The sequence below is a fragment of the Sander lucioperca genome, chromosome 12 (assembly GCF_008315115.2).
Source record: "Sander lucioperca isolate FBNREF2018 chromosome 12, SLUC_FBN_1.2, whole genome shotgun sequence".
NCBI classification, from domain to species: Eukaryota; Metazoa; Chordata; class Actinopteri; order Perciformes; family Percidae; genus Sander; species Sander lucioperca.
Window position 1 is genome coordinate 16,897,491 of NC_050184.1, and position 22,733 is coordinate 16,920,223.

General features: G+C 41.4%; 1 long non-coding RNA gene across 1 annotated transcript; it reads left to right on the plus strand.

Annotated features, from left to right (window-relative positions):
• The first annotated feature begins 4,943 nt into the window (after window positions 1–4,943).
• LOC116040624 lies at window positions 4,944–22,717 on the plus strand. The gene is made up of 3 exons (XR_004102721.2): window positions 4,944–5,069; window positions 10,514–10,523; window positions 22,707–22,717. It is a non-coding gene; the product is annotated as an uncharacterized LOC116040624 (long non-coding RNA).
• Window positions 22,718–22,733: the final 16 nt, after the last annotated feature.

The following is a 22,733-nucleotide window of genomic DNA, read 5'->3' on the forward strand; positions in this document are numbered from 1 at the left end:
GAGAGACTATCAGTGTTCTTGATGTTACTGCACTGCTGGGTTTTGACTGATCCATCACTCAAAGGTAGCGATAAAGGGAATCCTTCCTGTACCTCCAACCACACACACACACACACACACACACACACACACACACACACACACACACACACAAGAAACATGGTTTGTCCATTTGACGGCGGAGTCAGGTGAAAGTATATTCTGAGAGGAAGAAAGGAAGGAGGTCCATGGCTTTGGGCCAAACAGATTTTTTTGTGTCTACATGGACTTCTTCCTTAGGCTTAGAATAGCATTGGCTTGCCCTTTGTTTCACCTAGATATATAACTGTCTTAATGGCAAGGTCATGGGACAGTTTTCCACTCTCTCGTTGTTTCAGCCTGACCCATCCTCACTTGATCCGAGATATGGCGCTGCATGACGGCAAGACAACAACCAATAAGAACAATGTTAAATCAAGGCAAGTTTCAATTATCCTTATTGTCAGCGAATGCATGTCTTGTCTCGCCATGCTAATGCACCAGCGGTCGGTGGGCCAGACGAGGGTGACGAGATGGGGGGGGGGGGTGTGCGGCGGCTCTGAGGGGACTTGGGGAACAAGCCGGTGACATATTGATGGATCTCAGTCCTGCTTCGCATAATCATTCTCCTGGCCACTTGAGGACAGAGAGAGGGAGGAAGAGAGACAGAGGAGGCAGAGAGACAAAGAGACAGACAGAGGAAAACAGAAAGACAGAGTGGGAAAATAGAGAAGGGGGATGGGGGGGGGGCAGGGGAATTAGAGAATGAAAACTGTAAGAAGGGAGAAATAGAATGCCAAGCAGTGCATTATTCTGAGGAAGGGAAACGAGCAGAGAGAGCTGAGCCATGCAAAGGACTCGAATGGAGCAATGGGGGAGAGGGGTTAGCAGGAGGGGGAGGGGGTAAAGAAGGCGAGAGAGGATGGAGTCAGAGGGTGAGACAGGGGGGAAAGAGGCGTTGTAAAGGTGGGCCGAGGGAGCTGAGCATGTCGAGGGCTGGGAGAGATCAGAGCTGCAGCTGTGGCTCGCGATAGCGATGTGTGTGTGTGTGTGTGTGTGTGTGTGTGTGTGTGTGTCAACACGCTACCTCGCTCCCCTCGCACATCTGCTCATTCATTCCCCTACGCTTGGAGCCGGGGCGCCGCCAGGTGATCATTTTCTCTGTGAATTAGGACTCCCGGCAGAGTACAGTCCATTAGGGCGGATCGCTGTGTATCAGTGTCTCTCACAGCCAATTGAGCATGAGAGAGCAAGCACACACAAGAAGCGGTGGCTGTCGCCAAGAGCCGGCGCAGAATTGTACAAATGTGACACCTGTTTTATCATGTCTTGTTGCTTAGGGACAATTGCAATAGTTGCAATTCTACACTGATTTAAAATGGCATACAGCACAGTTTTTATACATTTTGTTTATCATGTGCTTTTTTTTGCCTCAGTTTGTGTTACTGCTTCAATCTGCATGCTCTCTCTAAATGTTGTCATTTACCATCAACCTTTTTGGAACAAATGGACACAAATATATGAACTAATAACACAAAACTCTAATTTCCCTCATATCTGCCAGCGCCAGCTTTACAGTCTATACTATTTTGCACCACCAAGACATTTTTATCTCGTCTTCCACTTGTAGGCCTACTTAATACTGAAGCAAGGCTTTTAACAAAGGAAAAGAAAACCTCTGATTCCCTCTGGTATGGTCTTTGTATGGGTCCTTTTACACCGTCATCATTTGTTGCCTTTCTGGAGAACTTTACTGCACCTTACATGTATGTGTTTGTCATCTCTGATGTTACAAAGAGCTCTTCCAGTCCTTTCACATGCATTCATTCCAGTCTCCCCATACAAAAACAACTATGGTCAGAAATCACTTTTTCATACATACATCAAAATTTGGAATGACATTCCCCATCACATCAGAACACATCCATCACATCACACCACATCCATCACATATTTCAAAAAGGCATATAAACTGTTCTATCTCAACAGTTACACTTACACTCATTGATTGTTCATGTATTGTCCAAGTCTTGTTTGCACTGTCTGTATTGTTGTTTTTAGTTGTCTGTGTCTGTCTAGCCCATGCTAATGTCCTGTACATGTGTTTCTGTCTTCATGTGCCGTAACTGTGTTCTATGTTTCTGCAGAACAGGAACCTGCTAAACTGAGTCAGGCCCGTTTAAACTGTAACTTAATGTTACTTTTAATCCTTTCCTGTATAATAAATGAAATGAATGAATGAATGAAAAACAAATAATGGATGAGTATTATAAGACTAGACAAAAATCGCAACTGGACCTCGTTTATCATAAATAGTATAACAGACAGCAATGAGACAAAGGTTTTTTACCGCAACATAATGGAGGGATAGTTAATGTGTGGTCACTATATGTTTTACTATTTCACCCACTTTTTATTGGGGAACTGCAACAATAAACACAGTGGTTTAACTCCTTCAAGCGAGTCGCGTTTGTCATCCGTTACCATGACAGCAACTGGATTTTTAGGCTGAAATAATAAGTGGATTAGCCATGTTGTTTTAATCAGCAAGAGAGAATAACAGAAAACCTGGATGTATTTTACCAACATGCTTAGCAAGGAGGATGGATTAAATGCATCACAGCCAGACACAGGGGAAAAGGCTACTAACATTACATTAGTTAAAACCCAAAGTTTTGTTTTGACAAGGTTAACTTGTTAATAGCAATCTGTGCAAGCAGCAAGCTGTGAAGTCTGTGCTGGGGCCAGGTTTGGGTCTGATGTTTCTGGGTTCTGCATAGGTCGGGGTCCCAGCTTTCAAATAATAAACGGGTCCGGTTTGGTTCTGTGAAGTACATTTCCAGGTCTTTTTCGGTTCGGGCACACATTTCCAACCCATTCTTATTCCCAACTAGTCACATGCTAGAGCTTGGTCAGTGGCTCTCAGTGTCAGATACCGATGCAAAAATCACCCTTTAGTCTCTGTATGGAACGCACCAGGTAAGATGTCGTAGTATTAAGAGCAACAACGGTAGCGAGTAGTCTCGCATTGCCAGATATACCTCCATAGCACTGCGGAGGAGGGTCTGGCTAGTCCACACAGCATTCTGGGATGGTAGAGGAACGTTCTGTAGTTTATTGGCATTTGTTTAAACCGATAACAATCGTCTTGGGCGGCGCTAAGCTGCAAAATAGCCTCAGGAAGGAACTTGTTTTGTGTACGTTCAAAGGTTGTTTTAGACGTGCAACAGAAAACTCAGATTGAACAAATAGTTTAGCTAGCTGTCTGAATTGGGAGCATGCCTATGTTCCCACATTTTTTAAGAATTTTTTTTTTCACAGAAAATTAGGTCCTATGTTCCCACAGCCCTATGTTCCCACATTTCCTTTTTCATAAATTTGTATCAGATTTTATCCCCCTAACCCTAACCCTAAAAAATGTTGTTGGGAGGATAGGGCTTAAATTGAAGGGAAATGTAGGGACACAAGACCTAAATTTGAAAATGTCCTAGAAATGGGCCTAATTTTAAGAAAAATCTTAGAAATGTGGGAACATAGGACTGTGGGAACATAGGGCCTAATTTTAAGAAAAATCTTAAAATGTGGGAACATAGGGCCGTGGGAACATAGGGCTGACCCCTCTGGATTTACCCTGCAAAGATCTGAGGAGCAGTTAACCATAGTCCTCATGAATCCACCAGAGCTTAAAATGCCAACACAAAGAAAGCGGAAGGTGATGGACATCCAGCCGAAATGAGGGACAACGTCGTCGATATAGACTATGGTAGTGAGTAGTATGAAAGACCGAAAATCTGCGTAAGGAGGTTGGAGTGGTGGATGTGTCAAACAACACAGGACTTTTGGCCAGGAGACCGGTCTCCTGTGGTTGGGGAAAACAAGTTATGATAAAAGTTTCTCAGCTGCACCAATATTATATATATTGTTTCAGTCCAATGATTGATGATGAGGTTTAAGCTGTGCATGTATATTTTGCCATATTCACAATTTAGCATAGCACATTAGATTCAGTGTGTTTTAAGATGCAAGTGCTGTGTTAACAATGTTGAGGAACAAATTAAAACAAAATGAATTGAGGAAACGTTTGAAAGGACATAAACTGTAACTTAAAGGATAATTTAATTATTTTGAACCTGCGCTTTAATTTCCTACTTTTTGCCATTGTGATGATTGATTGTGTTCACTTACTTCTCTGTAGAGCTTGACATACCTCCAGTTTGTCTGCAGTGCTGCTCTCCAATACACAGCCGGAGGGCAAACACATTCTCCAACAGCTGAACCCCAAAAAGCAATTAAGAACTTTCGACAAAAACAGCCACACAGCAAAAGGGTCCTGTTTGAACATCCAGTCTGCAGTGATGATCTCACAAACCTTATTAGGAGAAGGGTTATGTTAAGATTGTTTGTATCTCAAGCGGCATCGTGATCTGTCCGCTATCGTAGGTAGTCCAGGGAAATCCATATTACTATTATCAATTATATTATAGTCACACTAATACAGTCTTCAAACTCAAAATAGCTGCTATAAAATTAAACTTTGATACAGCTGTTTCAAACATATATCATTTAGAGAAAAAATTACTTTCTTCCACTTCTTCTGATGTAATGAGTGTTTGAGCAAGTGTTAAATGGATTCAATTAAGCATTGCATTAGTTCATGCAGGACAGGGAAGTCATATGGCCACTAATTGAATTATCATTCCCACCAGTCACAACCAATCACAGCCATTTTTCACATCAGGCGGTCCATTTAACCCTTGTGTTGTCTTCCATTCGTCCTCCCGGGTCAAAACTGAAAATCACTTTTTCTAACGTTTTTGTCTCTTTTGGCGCTTTTTTCAATGTTTTTGGCACTTTGAAGTTTAACACTTCCTTTCACTACCATGTATGAACACCACTAACACCAACTCATTACTAGATTTACACTTATTTTTGGAATCTATGGTCAATAAACTTAATTTATAGGAAATTATACCTTATTCCTGAGTTATAAAGCAGAAATTATAAAAATTTTAGACTAATAATAAAGGTAGGATAATCACAGAATGGCATATGTCAACGTTAAAAAATTTCAATTTTTTCAAATGCAAAAAAATTGAACAAAACACACAAAATTCAATGAAAGTATAGCTTTTTGTTGTACTTGCGAAGCACGTTGTATGTAATCATCCATGTTATTTTTGGGTAATCAAAATTAGGTAGTAATTTAAAGAAACCCATATTTCTGATATAGACATTTAGACAACAGGTCAAATTTGACCCTAAGACAACACAAGGGTTAAATGTTTCCCTATTCCTCACTGCTTCCTGCTACTCCAATGCTGCCTCACACCGCTGCTGCTGGCAAAGCTTGCCTCCACCACCCCAGCCTCCACCTTCCTGGTTTATTGTGTCATCATAACTTAAGTCTGAAATTGTTTTAATGTCTTGGATTGGGCCCACTCTTGTGTACAGGAGGGTCTCAGCAGCGTGCTCCCTGTTTCAGCTTAGCATGCTGCTTGGCTGATCCAGGGATCATCATTAGAACAGAGCCTTCATCGTCAAGTATAACTTGTATTTCCATTTGTTGCAATAAATGGTTAAATCTATGACAAGAGTGTTCCTGACTGAAAAGTTGTAATTGTTGAACTGCAGATATTGAACCAGCCCTGTCTCCTTAAACTAGCGTTCCCATATAACTAAACTGCATTCTTAATTGCGTTTTGAGGGAAACATGTTTTCTTCCGGATTATGTTTGTTCCGCATCGCAAATATGTTTCTTAACAAAGTCTGGATGGATGGATCAAACAAACATGGGACTTTAACCCATGAGATGGCTGTTTGAATCCAAAAATGAACATTGACTTATTTTGACTTACGTATTACGTAACGTACCTGACCTATACGTCAAGTGCGTGACACACTTTATTTATGAAGGCAACGTAATTTACGTAGGCAACTTAAGTTACGTCATTTGACCCATTGTTCATATAAAAATATAGATTAATGCAGTTTTTAATACTTACTGCAATATGTTCTAGTGTTGACAGATTCTACACTCTGTTCTGTTTTCCTTTTTTGTGCTCCTCCATCCCCAACATGCATTGATAAAAAAGTTAAATTTGACTTCATATTGATATAGTACATTATAGTTGTTTGATAGTTATTAATTACAGTTTAACAGTGGTAATTTCAACTAATTTAGTTCATGTTAGTTTTCAGAGCAGCCTTTGTGTGCAAGTTGTTCAGAAAGGTTCAGTATTTGTAGATTTAGTTTCATTTTTGCAGTAGTTTTGGTTGGGGCCAGTAGAAATAGCAAGGATGTTTAATGTTTAATCTATGCACTGCTTTAGTGTCTGATAGGAAGTAATTGTAGGCATAGAGTCAGCTTCTGGAATGCCAACGTTAAGTCTGTTCTATTTCTGCCATTTTTTTTCTACAAATTTAGATTTGCATCCATGTTTAAGTTTACTTCATTATTTTTTTTATTTTTCTGGTTGGTTTCTTTGGCCTGGTAATGTAGGTTTAGTTTAGTTTTAGTTTTTCTTGAAGATTTCAGTTGTATTCAGTTTCAGATACCAAAATGTGTTGTTTTTCTTGGACTGTGTTTACTAACCCTGATCTGGATTGGTTGTGGCTCCCTCGGTTGGGACAGCGCCGTTTATATAGAGCAGTGGTTCTCAACCGGTGGGGCCCGCCCCCCTGGGGGGGCGCAGACACTCTCCTGGGGGGGGCGCGAGTAGGCTACAGGATGGGAGTATAAAAATCACGTAATGTAATGTAACTACACGTCGCTCGGTCGTGGCTGGGTAGCGTTGCATTTCCTCCATGACTCATTTCCTGGTTCTCCTTCTCCATAAACAACATGAACTCAAGGAGATAATTAACTTTTCCTGCTCCAGATTTCCCACCGTGGTCAGAAAGAACAAAGGAGACACTTTGTTAATCTCACTATGACTCTAGAGTCGGTACTCGCTCTAAAGCTAAACGCCGTCACTCTCTCACTTCTCCCTCTACCACACACACACACATGCCGGCTCACGCACAAACCAGTGCACAAGTATAAACATCAGGCCACTTACGTAGGCTACGGAGAAAGCTCTGTGTGGAGCCTCCGCAGAACTGTAAAACAAGTCATCCTCCTGGCGACTTTTTTTGTCAAAAGTGACTAGCGACAAATCTAGCGACTTTTACTGGTGTTATTGGAGACTTTTGTGGTGTTTGGAGACTCGAAAACACGTATCACTCTGCAGTTATGTGCTCAACGAGCAGCGGGTGCTGCCGTGAGCCCCTCCCCCGTCCAAAAGCCCTCACAGGCAGTGTTGCCAACTTAGCGACTTTGTCGCTAGATTTAGCGACTTTTCAGACCCCCTTAGCAACTTTTTTTCAAAAAAGCGACTAGCGACAAATCTATTAGTATTGTCCAGCGAGCACGCGAGGTATTTCTCTCCTGTAGCTGCCTTCTGTTCTGTGACAGAGGAGCAGCGGAGCAGCCTCTCCCCTCTCTCCTCATGTGTAGCAGCACTGCGCACAGTGTGCAGGTAGTTAGAAGGGGAGGGGGGGACAGGGTGTGCGGGTGCTGGTGTAGGTAGGAGAGACAGCGGGACGCGACGGGAGAAAGACTCCGCTGAGCTGGCCTGGTCCTGGGCAAGCCAGCCTTCTTTGAGAATTCTTTATCGATCTTTTTCCCTCCCTTTGTAGAATACAATTGTTTTACTTCAAAGATAGGCTACCTAAGTAATAATTATAAGGTAAAATAAATTCATGTATTGAATTTGTGATTATTTGGCTAAAGAGTTCTATTTCTTTTTATCTACCTTGCTGACAAAACCACTAAGCTTTATACAAATGATTGCGTAATGACGTCAAAAATATGCAAATGAGCATATGACGTCATCTAGCGACTTTTAGCGACTTTTGGAGCTGGTGCTAGCGACTTTCATTGGAAAAGAGTTGGCAACACTGCTCACAGGCGGTCAGTCTCTCAGTAGCCTCGCGCAGCAGTCCCAGCCTGCAGAGAGGAGACACACACCACTCCGCGTCCAGGCTGCACACACGCACTCATCGTTACATCATAGCCTCAACTTATTGAAAACACAACTAATCCACATCCAAAATATTTCAAAACCAAACAAAAATAGAGAGATTTCTAGTGAGGACCAACAAGGCAACCGACGCACCACCAGCTGCAAAAAAGCTTTGAAGGTACATTGAAGCATACTTGGCTCAGGTCTCACATTAACATCGCCTACCTGCAAGCTTCTGTAAAAAATGCAGATGATATGCCTACTGTTAGGCCTAGTAATAATAACAGTAATAAAGCATGAATTCATATCAGAGGTCTGGTGCCAATTCCCAATTATAGCAATAGCCTAGTAATGATAATAGGCCTACTACTACTCATAATAATAATAATAATGCCTGCAAGCTCACATTAGAAGTCTGGTGCTACTGCCAATTATAACAATAGCCTAGTAATGATAATAGGCCTACCTACCGCTACTGATGACAATAATAATAATAATAATAATAATAATAATAATAGTGTGGGCCTAAAAATAATAGCCTAGCCTAGGGCTATCTATCTATCTATCTATCTATCTATCTATCTATCTATCTATCTATGCAAGGTGGTGTAGTGGGGGTGGCGCCGGGAAGGGGGGGCCCAACTGCAATGAACCAGCTTTGGGGGGGCCCAGCTTGCAAAAGGTTGAGAACCCCTGATATAGAGAGTTTGGCCAACTCAAATCATGGGCGCCATATTGGATACCATCGTCAGATGACTCTACAGTGGGGCGAATATGCTATCTTGAAATAAATCGCTTATTTTCACCATAAACAGGCATATAAATGTTATTATCAACGTTTGACAATATGTAAAAGGCACTTACGGGAATATTCCAGTGTATATTTACTTTCTATATCATAAATGAGCCTCTAAAAAATGCCCATTGTAGTGAGTGACCACGTCGCCTAATAAGTCTCTGAGCAGTGTTTACCTTTCTAATGTCCGCTAGCATACATACAGGTTAACTATAGCCAGTTAGCTTTGTGTGTAACGTAACAAAAACCCACCCATCTCGTAGGAGCGAAGCTTAATATTTCATTCAATAAAATTATGGTACAAAAGGAGCACTAACACTACAGGTCTTATGTTGACAACATGGACGCAGATATAGGAAACTCCGAAGGCAGTCGTAATATTTACCAAGCAGGCTAGGCTAACGCTGTTGCGCTAACGTTAGTAAACGTCGGTGTAGCATTAGCTAGCTGTCTAAACTTGTAAAAAGCCAAACAACATCCCTGTCCAAGCTGTGTTTCACTTTCCCTCCAATATTATTATGAATATAATAAAGACACCTGGACTCGGTTGAGACCAAAAGCCATATGACTATGGCAAGATCACAAGCATTTAGGTACATGGAGTGCTAGCGAAAAAGCTAATGCTAGCATAAGGCATGGCTAACTTCAAAGTTCATTCATTTCTAAAGCAGCGTTAGAACTTTTTTGACAGCATGGTACACATTAACGATGGTATTACTATATTTATCCTATGTGATTTGTTATAAGTCAAAGAGAGAAATTGACATTTACCTCACACAATAATGAGTAGTCACTTGCTCTCCAGTTAGCTCTTTTCACCTTCAGCTCCCATACTTTTCGCCTTTTTGGTTCAACTTGTGAAATCTTTTGCCACTTCCCTGTCTTTCAGTTGAGCATTTTTTCCGTGATTTATGACATTTTTTAAATAATTTATTACATTTTTCCACTGTTCCCTGCACTATGTCAATGGGAATCAGATGAATGTTGGTATACAACATGGAGTCCACGAAACACGTGACCACCTCGGAACCAATCGTATAACGGGATAGCTCAGAACATTCGATTCCCTAGTTGGCCAAACTCTCTATATAAACGGTGCTGGGTTGGGATTGATGTGCTAATTGTGGATGATTTACTCCACCTGTGCAGTATTGGTTGTATAATTAAACCCACTTGTGTGGGGAGTGTTGTTTATAATTACCTGTGCACACTCTGAGAAACGTCCGTTGTGTGGCAATAAACTCAGATTGGAGTTCTGTCCTAGTAGCTTTATTAATGATTATTCACTCTTAGGATCCAGCACCCAGCGTTCAAAGCTTTTTTAAGTATTTACATGAGTTGAGTGCGTCCAGTCCTATTTTTTATGCCCTACAGTGGTAACACAATTAAGGTAAATTGCAGTTGAGCAAAAGCGTGTCCCTTAATTCATATGTGGTTAATAAAACAGACAGTGGGAGAGGCAGCGTAAGACTAATCGCATACATGTGCCTGTGTGCATTTGTATAAGAAAGAGAAAGACAGAGATAGAGAGATGAATAAAAGTAGAGCGCTAATCCAGTGATGAATCTGTGTGTATTTTGGCGCTGGCAGCTCTGATTTATCACCAACACTTTATTCAAGGTCCTGAAATTAGTAAGTCGCTCCACAAGATGGAAACCCCCGACTTTGGAGATGGTGACAAACTGGGTGTCTGCAGCTGCATATGTGTGTGTGAAGGTAAACGTGCTTCCCTTTACGTGCATGCATTTAATGTGTTCATCTGTGTGGGTTGCCTTAAAGCTTTAGTGCGTAACTTTTTTTTATATTAAAGGTCCAGTGTGTAACGTGTTTAGTTGTTCATTATCAAAATCTGTGTTGCCCATTCACAAACTTTTTCATGAATATTTACCACCACCATCAATTTCAAGTATTCCTTTTGGCTTGAAATTTTACATTTGCATTCGCATGAACTGGGTTAGACGCTCCGTATTCATGCGCCATCTTGAAATACGTTACCCGGTAAGGGACATACAGGGCATACTGCTCCGCCTTTCGCGTTTTCGCTGTCACATGATAAACTCACAAGTGCTGCTGATGCTGCTAATGGGTATCGTTGCTTCCCAGCCCCGGCAAGTTTGAAGAAGGAAACATGGAGGACCACACGTATTCAAACTCCAAATTTCAGGAACAGGAGTCTTCTTCTTTGCCCAGAAAAAGAAAAAGGATATTGAAAAGCGCAAGAGACCGGCTTTTTGAAGCGTGAAGGCTACCGTAGCTGTAATACGTACTTTGAACTGCGTGGTGCGAGAGAGTTGATTGCGATTTATGATCTCAACGCTAGATGGGAAAAATTCCTACACATTGGACCTTTAATGAACGTCCGTTACATTCAAGCCATTGCCAAAAGAGTTGATACAAAGCTAACTAAGACTATCAGCTCCACACAACTCTCTCTGTATTTCCCAGCATGGCTTTGTTAAGAAATTGGTGTCGTCTGGTGACTTTCGCGTGCAGAAACTCGAGTGAAGATAATTACCTCTTCTGAAGAGTTCATGTTTTTGAAATCCTCTGTGTCCTCCTTGGTCGACGTAGCAACTGTCTGGAGGCGGGGTGGGGGTGAAGCGCGATCACGGAATGCTTGTGTCATGTGGATGCACCGACAGAATTGTTGTCATTACTTAGAATTCCTCATGGGGGAGACATAAACTACGCACTACAACTTTAACTCTGCATGTGACAATGTTAATCTGCATCTGTGTGTTTTCAATGCATGATTTTGTGTTCAATGCTTCCATCTGGCATGAGTTCCCAGACTTAAGGCCAATTTATGCTTCTGCATTAAATCGATGCCGTGGGTACGTACGAAGGTACGTGGGGACACGGACCCTACACCGTAGCCTTACGTGCACCTCTTAAAAAAAAATGTAATACACATCGTGGCGACGCACGGCGCTTGGTCGTGGCTTGGTAGCGCTGCATTTCCCCCTACTCATTTACGAGTTCTTCTTCTCCATAAACAACATGAAATCAAGGAGAGGGTTAACTCTTCCTGCTACACATTTCCGACCGTGGTCAGAAAGCACAGGGGAGACACTTTGTTTCTCCCACTACGCCCCTAGAGTTGGTACTTGCTCCGAAGCTAATCACCGTCACTCTCTCACTCGCTCTACCACACACTCCCCGTGCACACACACATGCCGGCCCTGCTATTCTCTTAAAGAGATCGACACACACACCAACGCACAAGTATAAACTTCAGGCCACTTACGTGGAGCCTCCGGAGAAGCATGAATCCCACTTTGAGGCTTAGTTATACTCTGGAACGGACCTGTACACAGACAGCTACGGACACTACAGAGTAGGTCTGTTTTACGATCTGCTTGGAGGACACGTTCCACACATGCACAGTAGATTGCTACGCTACCACTTGACCACACGGACAAAAATTGGGAGTATGCCAACGCCTGCACAAAGCCTGCGCTTGAACCCTCTGATGACCACATTTACTTTACGTCACGCGGACACTGGATCATAGGCTACTGTATAATTTCGATTTAAGAGTGCAGTCAGACTTCCAGTGCCAGTCATGAACAGACTAATATAAACACTTTTACCTCAGGGACAAAAGTTTCTTCAAGGTGCACATCCACTTTCCAGAAGATGAACAAAATATTAGCAGAATGATAAAGCGAAGCAGACTGATGCTATTATAAAGGAGAAAGGTGGGAGAGCCAGGGGCTGTGGGTGCTCCTGAGGACATTATGAGAAGCGGTATGCTGGCTGATGATGAAAAGGCTGCAGGGTCTGGCTGAGAGCATTTGTTGAGATATGGGCGAACGCTGCCGGTGCTAAGGCAGTGAGATAATATAAAGTGCCTTTCGACCACCTTAACTCCTCGCTCTCTCCTGCTTCCTCACTCTCTCTCAGTGTCTCTCTTACCTGTTGGACCAAAAAACTGAGACTACATTCCAGTGCTCCTACCTGATCCGATTCCCATTCCCTTTCCTTAATAGTCACTTGTCCTTTTTTGTTATTAAAAAAAAAATCTATGCAAAAAAGCCTTCACACAGCCATAATTCTGCATGCAAAGGTCTGCTTGCAGAAAGCCTTCATGGTTAACGTCACATCTAACCACCAACTGTTGTGTAGATCTTTATGTAGGGGCTTTTATGGCCTTTAATTGACAGGATAGTTTGAAGACAGGAAAAGGGAGAGGGGGGGACGACATGCAGCAAACTACAGCGGGTCGGATTCGAACCTGGCCCGCTGCCAAGGACTCAGCCTACATGGGGCGCAAACTCTACTGGGTGAGCTAGAGGTCCACCATTGTGTATATTTTTACAGTTTGAAAACGAGGATAAAATCATTTTTGGACAAGTTTGTGAAAAACAGCATCTAAGCTTGTCAACGTTACACACTGGACCTTTTTTTATATTAAAGGTCCAGTGTGTAACGTGTTTAGTTGTTCATTATCAAAATCTGTGTTGCCCATTCACAAACTTTTTCATGAATATTTACCACCACCATCAATTCCAAGTATTCCTTTTGGCTTGAAATTTTACATTTGCATTCGCATGAACTGGGGTAGACGCTCCGTATTCATGCGCCATCTTGAAATACGTTACCCGGTAAGGGACATACAGGGCATACTGCTCCGCCTTTCGCGTTTTCGCTATCACATGATAAACTCACAAGTGCTGCTGATGCTGCTAATGGGTATCGTTGCTTCCCGGCCCCAGCAAGTTTGAAGAAGGAAACATGGAGGACCACATGTATTCAAACTCCAAATTTCAGGAACAGGAGTCTTCTTCTTCGCCCAGAAAAAGAAAAAGGATATTGAAAAGCGCAAGAGACCGGCTTTTTGAAGCATCTAAGCTTGTCAACTTCTGAGGTGCACTACTATAGTCATTATCCATGACATTCCACTTCCGGGATTGCTCCGGTGCTGCCGGAGTGTCCGCCGGGTGTCCCTCTTTTTGGCCGGATGTCCGTTACCTTCCGCTTTCTTTGTGTTGTCATTTTAAACTCTGGTGGCTTTATGAGGACTATGGTTAACTGCTCCTCAGATCTCTGCAGGGTAAATCCAGACAGCTAGCTAGACTATCTGTCCAGTCTTTTTTTTCTGTTGCACGACAAAAACAACTTCTGAACGTACACATGTTCCACCAAAACAAGTTCCTTCCCGAGGCAAAGAGACAATATTCTCACAAACAACAATTGTATAATTCCAATGAAGGTAATCGAGCAGCAATTAAAGCAAACTGAAGCAAGCATCTCCCTATCACTAACCTTATCCACATCATATTTAGACGCAAAAAAATGGTATATTTAGCTACAAAAAGCCTGGAAGTCAGAAGATAGGATGGAAGTACAAAGAGTCGTTGCTATGGAGTTGATACACCGTCTCATCTCGTCTCATTGGTGTGCACTGGCAGGTTTCAGAACGCTGCAGACCGATTCAACGCGAATCTTTGGTCTGAACTGGGCTTTACAAGGTTAAAGTTTTCACCTCATGGGTAGTGCATTTACATCTGTTAGCTTCCACTTGACTAGCATTTGGTCGGGCCATGCTAATACGGATGTCCGCACAAATGAGTAACAGTGAGTTCGGGCACAAACTCTTTGAGACACTCCCCTCTGGCAGGAGGCTGAGGTCCATCAGGACCAAAACCACACGCCACATGAACAGTTTTTTCCCATCCGCCACTAGCCTTATCAACAAGGCCCGGCAACCACCCTGACACTCCACCCCTGGCTCTTCATGCCACTGTTCTCTCTCTGCTGTAATGCTCTTCTTATTTTATTTCTATCTTTATTTTTTATTTAATACATACTGTGTACATATACTTATACTTATATTGTTAATACCTATACTTATATTGTTTAATATTCCATTTAGAGAATGTGTAACGTGTACCAACAACACCAAAACAAATTCCTTGTATGTGTTAAAAAACATACTTGGCAATAAAACCCTTTCTGATTCTGATTCTGATTCTGAAACAGAGCTACGTACCTCAGTTTAAAATCCTTGTGTCCTACTGAGCTTGTGTTGTGCTCCATGTTTTTGATCAGTTTTTCATTCAAGCAAAATGTGGCAACATCACACAATCCCCCTGTCGATGTTAGACTTAGAAGTCCTGTTTCCTCAGGTTTGTCACTATTTATGACATACAAGGTCCAGTTGTTGTTTCAAACAACAAATGTTCATTTATTTGTCTCTGATCTCTTGGCAGATTGGCACACCAGCACTGCACGGTCGCCTCGAACAGGAAGAGCGGACTGGACAATTATGTGTGCCACCAGCCCCCGCCTTCTCCGTCAGGGTAAAGAATGTAGTCCCTTTTTGAACAGAACAGACTGATTTATGTATCGAATCTTCCTTTTTGTTTAATTGCCCACTACAAGAATGTACTTTTGCTGCTGCTAGTAAAATTAACCCAAATAAAGACGATTTTAAAATCAAACCAAACTTGTGTCTGTGTGTGTATCAAGCCTGGGGATATAAAAGGGCCTAAATGTCTACTTTGTGACATTTACACGCAAACTACTCATTCAGGAGTTGTGACTTGCAAGATGATTTGGTGGTTTTGTAATTTAGGTGATTTTTTCTTGCCGTACAAATTGAGTTGAAACTCTGTGTTTTCTGCTTCTAGAGCAGATTGGTGCTCCGGCTGGAGATGGATGTGTGCTGGACAGACAGCGAATGAATGTCTACTATCTCTGCTTGACTGTAAGGGAACGGCAAGAACAGAGGGTGCTGGGGAAGAGATTAATGGATAATGGAAGAGGGAAGTGGTGAGTAGCGGTAGAAGGATGGTGCAGAGAGGTGGTATTGTGATGAAGGGCAGGAAGGACGACTGGTGCAGGTAAGTAAAAGAGCAGATGGGTGGGAGGGTGGGGTAAATCCGGATATCAGAGATTGCAGGTCTGTGTTGAGATAGATTGGGGCTGGCTGGGCCAGTTTGTACCTACTATCAGTTGTGCAAGGGACAGAGAGAAAAGAAGGCGAAAGGAGGTGCACGGTTGGAAAGACAATGAGAGTAGAGAGAGGAAAGAGTATAGAGGAGGGTTAGAGGACAAGGACAGGAATGGGAGGGAATAATCCAGGATGATGAAAGGTAGGGTGAAAACGGAAAGGGAAGGAAAAGAAGAGGGAGGTGAGATGAGAAGAGGAGACGGTGAAAGAAAAAAAGGAGTTTGGATTGGAGAAAGAGAAAAGTGGAATATGGAATATGGGGGAGGTTTGAAATAAAAAAACAGCTATCCAAGTGAGTTCCAGCATATCCTCCATTGGTCTCGGTCTCTCTCTCTCTCTCTCTCTCTCTCTCTCTCTCTCTCTTGCTCAGTATGATTTATGAGCACAAAGCTCCAAAACACTCTCAGACACTGTCTTCCGTAGCTCTGTTGATGATGTGGGTATTTATACACACATTCTGCCATTTCCCGCTTTTTTGTGTTTTTTTTGTTTGTGTGCTTGTGCATCATAGATTTCTCCTGACTCAAAATGTTGTCCAATGATTTTGACAACATCAGCCCTTCTGCAGTAGTAGCCACACACACACACACACACACACACCTAGGATTACTGTGAATGCTCTATATTTACCCCAAGGCCGTAATGGTTTTGGCTTGCTACTCGACAGCTTTAAACACAAGGGCTCAGCAATAGGACAGTATCGGCCGAGGAGGAAAACAACATTCATTAACAACCTTTGACCCATTCATAGACTCTCTGTATCTACCAAGGGGCACACAGAGTCCTCTTTTCCGTACACTCTGTCTTGTGAGCAACACACCGTGGAGACACAGAGAATGGAGGAATGAATGGATGGAGAGAAAAAAAGGGAAACCATTATCCTGTTGGACTTGGACTTCTGGACAGGTTTCACCATATCTTCTTTTACAGTGTTATATTATGTAATTCTTTTGTAAGTTACAAATTGTAACAGTTGAGCACCTTCATGAATAAAAAAAAAAAAAACAGGTACACAGAAATCACATACGATGCTGCTCTTTCCATGCATAATATAATACCTAATCAGTTTTAATTTAGCTTTTGTTTATTTATTCATGATGCCAAATTCAGGTAACTTCATGGATTGTTGGAATTCGACAATGGCCGTAGTCTCTTTGGCTGTGCCGTCCATTTTCTTTACCCTCCGCATATGGAAGGTAAAGCTTTATTAATATGTGCGGTGTCTCTCCCACACATCTCATTCATTATAGATAACCTTACACAGGACTGTTTGAATGGGAGAGGATACAGTACTCGGGGAAAGGAGGAGACTGTGACTTGGGTGTTAACTGAGCAGGTCTGAGTGTAGCTCTTTAAAAAGGAGCGATCAATTTCCAGTGGTACTTGTTGGTGAGGCTCGTTTTAATTTTCACCATACGCACTCTCAGAATTTTAGATTTTGATTGTGTCAGGATAAACCCCTTGAGCCGTTTCATCCTGTTTTCAAGGTACCAAACAAACAAATTGAAAACAGAACAGTACAAGACACAACTAAAACAAAACAACAACCAGCAAACAGTCAATCAACAAACTACAAGATAAACCTTAGACAGACACAATCAAAAGACAATTGATCTTTAAATAAAGGAACAGTGAAAGCATTACTGATAAGCTAGGCAATGTCTTTTAACTTTTTTAAAATAGCATGGTACTCAGAGAGTGCTGACCCCCGCCAAAGCCAATGGTGCATTCACGTGCTCCTCGGATGGTCCCATTTCTCAAGTTGGGAAGTCATTCTTCCAACCTCCATGTGTGTATGAGCATTAAGACGTAATGTGGAAACAACAACTGTATCTGTACAATCTGTAACCCTGCTGACAGACAAGCCAAAAACATAACCTCCTTGGCGAATATTTACAGGTAACTCATTCCAATCAGAAGAAACCTGAAACATAAAAACTTTTTTACCAACTACCTTAGACACAAACGGGACGATCGGATCAGAACGGCCTTAGGCCTTGGTTTCACTTGTCTTTACAGTGTACATACTTTACACTTTACATTTGTTTGTTTGGTACCTTGGTTTCACTTGTCTTTACACTGTGGTTAGATACCACTGTGCAAACTAGACTTGACGGCAGAAATAATGCAATAATTGAAGAAAATCGCCGACAATATGAGAAAGGAGGGCTATGCAAGAACTCGGCTGCAGAGCCAAAGAAAAATATCTCAGCATCTAAAAGCAATATACAGGACTGCTAAGGAGTCCAACAAAAAGCGGTTACAACCAGAAAACCTGTCCGTTTTTTGGTGTGCTTGACGTCCACCCAACCAGCACCACAAAGAGGACCCCTCAAGAGCGAGGATGCGGATGGTGGTGATGACAAAGAGGAAGAAAGTGCTGTCCGCGAACAAGGACCAGGTAAGTAGACGCTGGATTTAAGAATCAGTAATGTTAGCTACGTTGTTAGCCTCCTTCATAACATACACCCACAGCATTCTAGTGGAGTGCGCAACAATTCATTCCCAATTCCCATTTTTGAGTAGATGCTGAAATTATGTGCTAGAATTCCTGTGTGTCTTCAACAGCTTATATTGTGGTGCTAGGGCCATGCATCACGGTTAATGTAACTGAAAGGAATCCCTATTTAACTAAAAGGCTAGCTACCATCCATATGTTTTTAGTTGTAAGCTCTGATTTATTGGGCAGCCCTCTCTTGATCTAACAAGTGCCAGGGATAGAGCCTTTTTTGGGAGGGAAATCTTTTTTTTTTTTATCTCCCTTTATTTCATCAGTAGTTGCCATGGAACGGTCCATATGGTGCAGAGAAAAGCTATCCGGTTGTATAGCCTGGTCAGGTCTGTTCTGGCCCAGCCAGGGCTTGGTTAAGCCGAACACGCAACAGTCCATCTCCCTCTGAGAGCTGATTCCGGAATTGAAGGTTATGCCGTTTGTTGTGAAGAGATTGTACATTGGCCAGCAGCAGCACCAAGATGCTGCCCCATTTTCCTCATCTCTGGGCACCCTGTCTGCTGCCATTACTTTGTGGTGTTAACCGTTTGTTGTAGGTAATCTCTCCGGTAAAGCTGTTGGGGACACCTGCTTTGTATGTCCACTAAGTCAATTCTGAAGTTAAATGTTTTTGAGACAAGTCAGTTCAAGTCACTGACTTGAGTGCATATCTTTGTTGATTGTTTACAAAATTAAAAGAACTTCACAGAAGTACAAGTTGTATCATACATTCGCAGCATCAGCTGTTTTTATTTTCTACAGCAAACATGCAGTAAACAGTAGTGGTAGACTGATCACCCCTTCAGAACTTTTGAGCTAAAAACCAGCAAAGAAGGAAGAAATAATAAGTTTAGGTCATGTATGCACTATAAGTGAAGTTATGGAAAGTCATAAAAGAGCCATGGAACGTTGTAAAACAACCTGGTATGAGTGCCGTTTGTCCTTTAGTTTTAAAAAAAACCCTATTGTAAATACATTTTGTTTGCAGCATCTGTTGAGCTAAAACAAAGCAACAGCAAACATGAGGCTAGTTGGCTTCATTCAGCCGTCTATTGTCACGGTAGAATCAATTGTACAACAACATCACAGCAAATAATGCAACATATTATATTTCATTGCTTTGACCAAGATCCGATACAACAGATTTCATTTTACTTTGATTTTGATTTGCATTAACAAAAGTGAAAGCGAGCAAAGTGACGGCAACCTACCACGATTAAAGAAGGTGAATGCTGTGGTGGGTAAAAGACTTCCATGGGAGCATAACTCAGTGGCAGGTGCACAGGTCTGCACAGGAGACACTGCTGAGCTTTTTAAAGGAAAGCCATGGAACACTTGAGACGGTAAAGTTAGAATCAGCAGCATTTGGCGGCTTGAAGGATCTGGATATATGGGAGTAATAAAGAATGTACGAGTTACACAGTGCACCTGCTCTGTACAAAATCCCCTAGAGATGCAAGTTCCCGTTTGGAAGAGGGCTCTGAGGAGGCTTTAAAGTTCAGGGGTCAGACGCTGCGGAGATGGTACTGCTGAAAGGGTGAACAACCTACTTTTTTCATTTTGCATTCGAGCCACTTAAGTGCTGTTTGATCTCTCGCACATTTACTGCATAATAATTTAAGGCAACAATTGCTCATAATTAGTTTTGTTATTTGGTGCCATTGATTTCAGCACACAAGCCAAAAGATGGAATGACACATGAAATAAACCAATATCTTTCCTATTTGACTGTTCCCCCAAATGGCTTTATTAATGCTTAATTAACTGTTTAGTTATGTTTTATCAGCTATAACCTATAAATCAGACCAACTTTTGGGTTGTGAAAAATCCCTTTAACAGATATGTTTTGATGTGATATGTATAACTGATCTGTATTAAATCTATTAATAATTAACAACTTATCAGGCATTTTATGTAATATCAACATGTATAACTGCAATATTACCAAATAGAAACCAATGAATATCAAAGGCATTTTTACTGCCTTAATAACGTATTATCAATCAATCAGTCAGTCAATCAATCAATTTGTCATGTGAAATTGTACGAGGTACAATGTGTTATTTATTTATAAAACAACATTAATACATGTTCCAGTATGCATTAAAAGCCATTACAAACTTTATAAAGGGTGGCTTATTAGAAAGTGGTAAACTATTTCATTACATTACTGCTGTGCCTTAGATGCCCTGGCATTCAGCTCACAGCAGGTCTGGTCCAGTGCATTATGATTGAAGCAGCCAATATACTTAGCCTAGTGTATTTCTGTTGTAAATAGATCTAGTGTATTTCTGTGTACTGCAGTAATTCTGTGAAAGGAGTGACATAAATGTGTATTTTACACCACTGTTTAAAATTTTAAAGAACCACCAAAAAGGCTTTCTGCAATAATCTTTGTGGGAAGTTTAATCATCGGGCCTTATTTGCTGTTGACAAGATGAGCTTATGGTTTTAACTCAGCCAGCATTTTATGTTCAGTAGAAGATAGCCTACACTTTTGTTTGCCCAACATTGTTCTCTGGACATGCACAACACCCATGTTAAACAGCGCAGCATCAAGCAGACATACATTTAAATTAACTAAACTATCACCTATTTACAACATCACTGACATGGCCTGGCCATAGATAACCACTTTAACCGTCTAATGCCAACCATACACCAAACGACTTTTCAAGTGGTTCCACTGTTGCAGGGTAATTTCCAATATCTGAATGAAATCATGAGAGTCTTGCTAGAGTTGGGGCGCGCTCCCGTCGTCTCAGTCCTTTGGTGTAAGGTGGTCATAAAACTCAGTCCGAGTCAGTCTTTTTCCCGTCTTGACGTTCCGACAAAATCAAACGTGTTTGATATTATACTACGTCTTGGTAGTGAAGTTAAATCATGTGAACATTGTCAACAACCAAAAGTGTTTCCCACAGTAATTCTGTGAAAGGAGTGACATAAATGTGTATTTTACACCACTGTTTAAAATTTTAAAGAACCACCAAAAAGGCTTTCTGCAATAATCTTTATGGGAAGTTTAATCATCGGCCCTTATTTGCTGTTGACAAGACGAGCTTATGGTTGTAACTCAGCCAGCATTTTATGTTCAGTAGAAGATAGCCTACACTTTTGTTTGCCCAACATTGTTCTCTGGACATGCACAACACCCATGTTAAACAGCGCAGCATCAAGCAGACATACATTTAAATTAACTAAACTATCACCTATTTACAACATCACTGACATGGCCTGGCCATAGATAACCACTTTAACCGTCTAATGCCAACCATACACCAAGCGACTTTTCAAGTGGTTCCACTGTCGCAGAGTAATTTCCAATATCTGAATGAAATCATGAGAGTCTTGCTAGAGTTGGGGCGCGCTCCCGTCGTCTCAGTCCTTTGGTGTAAGGTGGTCATAAAACTCAGTCCGAGTCAGTCTTTTTCCCGTCTTGACGTTCCGACAAAATCAAACGTGTTTGATATTATACTACGTCTTGGTAGTGAAGTTAAATCATGTGAACATTGTCAACAACCAAAAGTGTTTCCCACAGTAATTCTGTGAAAGGAGTGACATAAATGTGTATTTTACACCACTGTTTAAAATTTTAAAGAACCACCAAAAAGGCTTCTTTCTGCAATCTTTATGGGAAGTTTAATCATCGGCCCTTATTTGCTGTTGACAAGACGAGCTTATGGTTGTAACTCAGCCAGCATTTTACGTTCAGTAGAAGATAGCCTACACTTTTGTGCAGTATGATACAGATACAGATGAAAATATTGCGACACTAGCGGCATCTGACACAATTTCAGGGTAGTTTTTAAGGCTGTACGATATGAGGAAAATATGCGATATGCCCTAACGTTGAATATCGCGATACGCAAACTTGTGATAACATTTTTTTATTAAAATGTAGCCTACTCAGTTCTGCATTTCTGCTGCATTCAGTATTTTGCTAAAATACAACAAATTGCTCAATTCATTTTAAACAAATGACAAAAAAGTGTAGCCATGATGTTCTTTGTCAATTAAATCAGTTTGTTTTTTTTGCCAAATGTTAACAGTTCAGCACATAAAATACCTGTAATACTATACTATGATCCAAACAGAAAGTTACATGTTATCATTAATCTCAACACTGTTCCCTCCTAACTCCTGTTAAATCATATAAGACTAGGGTTAGCTAAAGTTAATTCTTGTTCATTTTGTTGGTTAGATCATTGTTCGTTTTTTGAAGTGTATTAATCCGTGATTTGGGGATCCTAAACACGCTCTTCTGTACTATACATGTCCTGTTGCACTCATTTAGATCTCACCTGAGCAGATTTCTGTCAATCAAACAACTCTGAGTTGTAACTTTTACAGCCAATTTAATAAAATTAAGGGTTTTATTCGGGCTCGGGTTCATAAATACAGTTAATGGATAAAGGCACGGAGAACTGAAGGCTCGGTTAGCAACGATTAGCTCTGATTAGCGGTTAG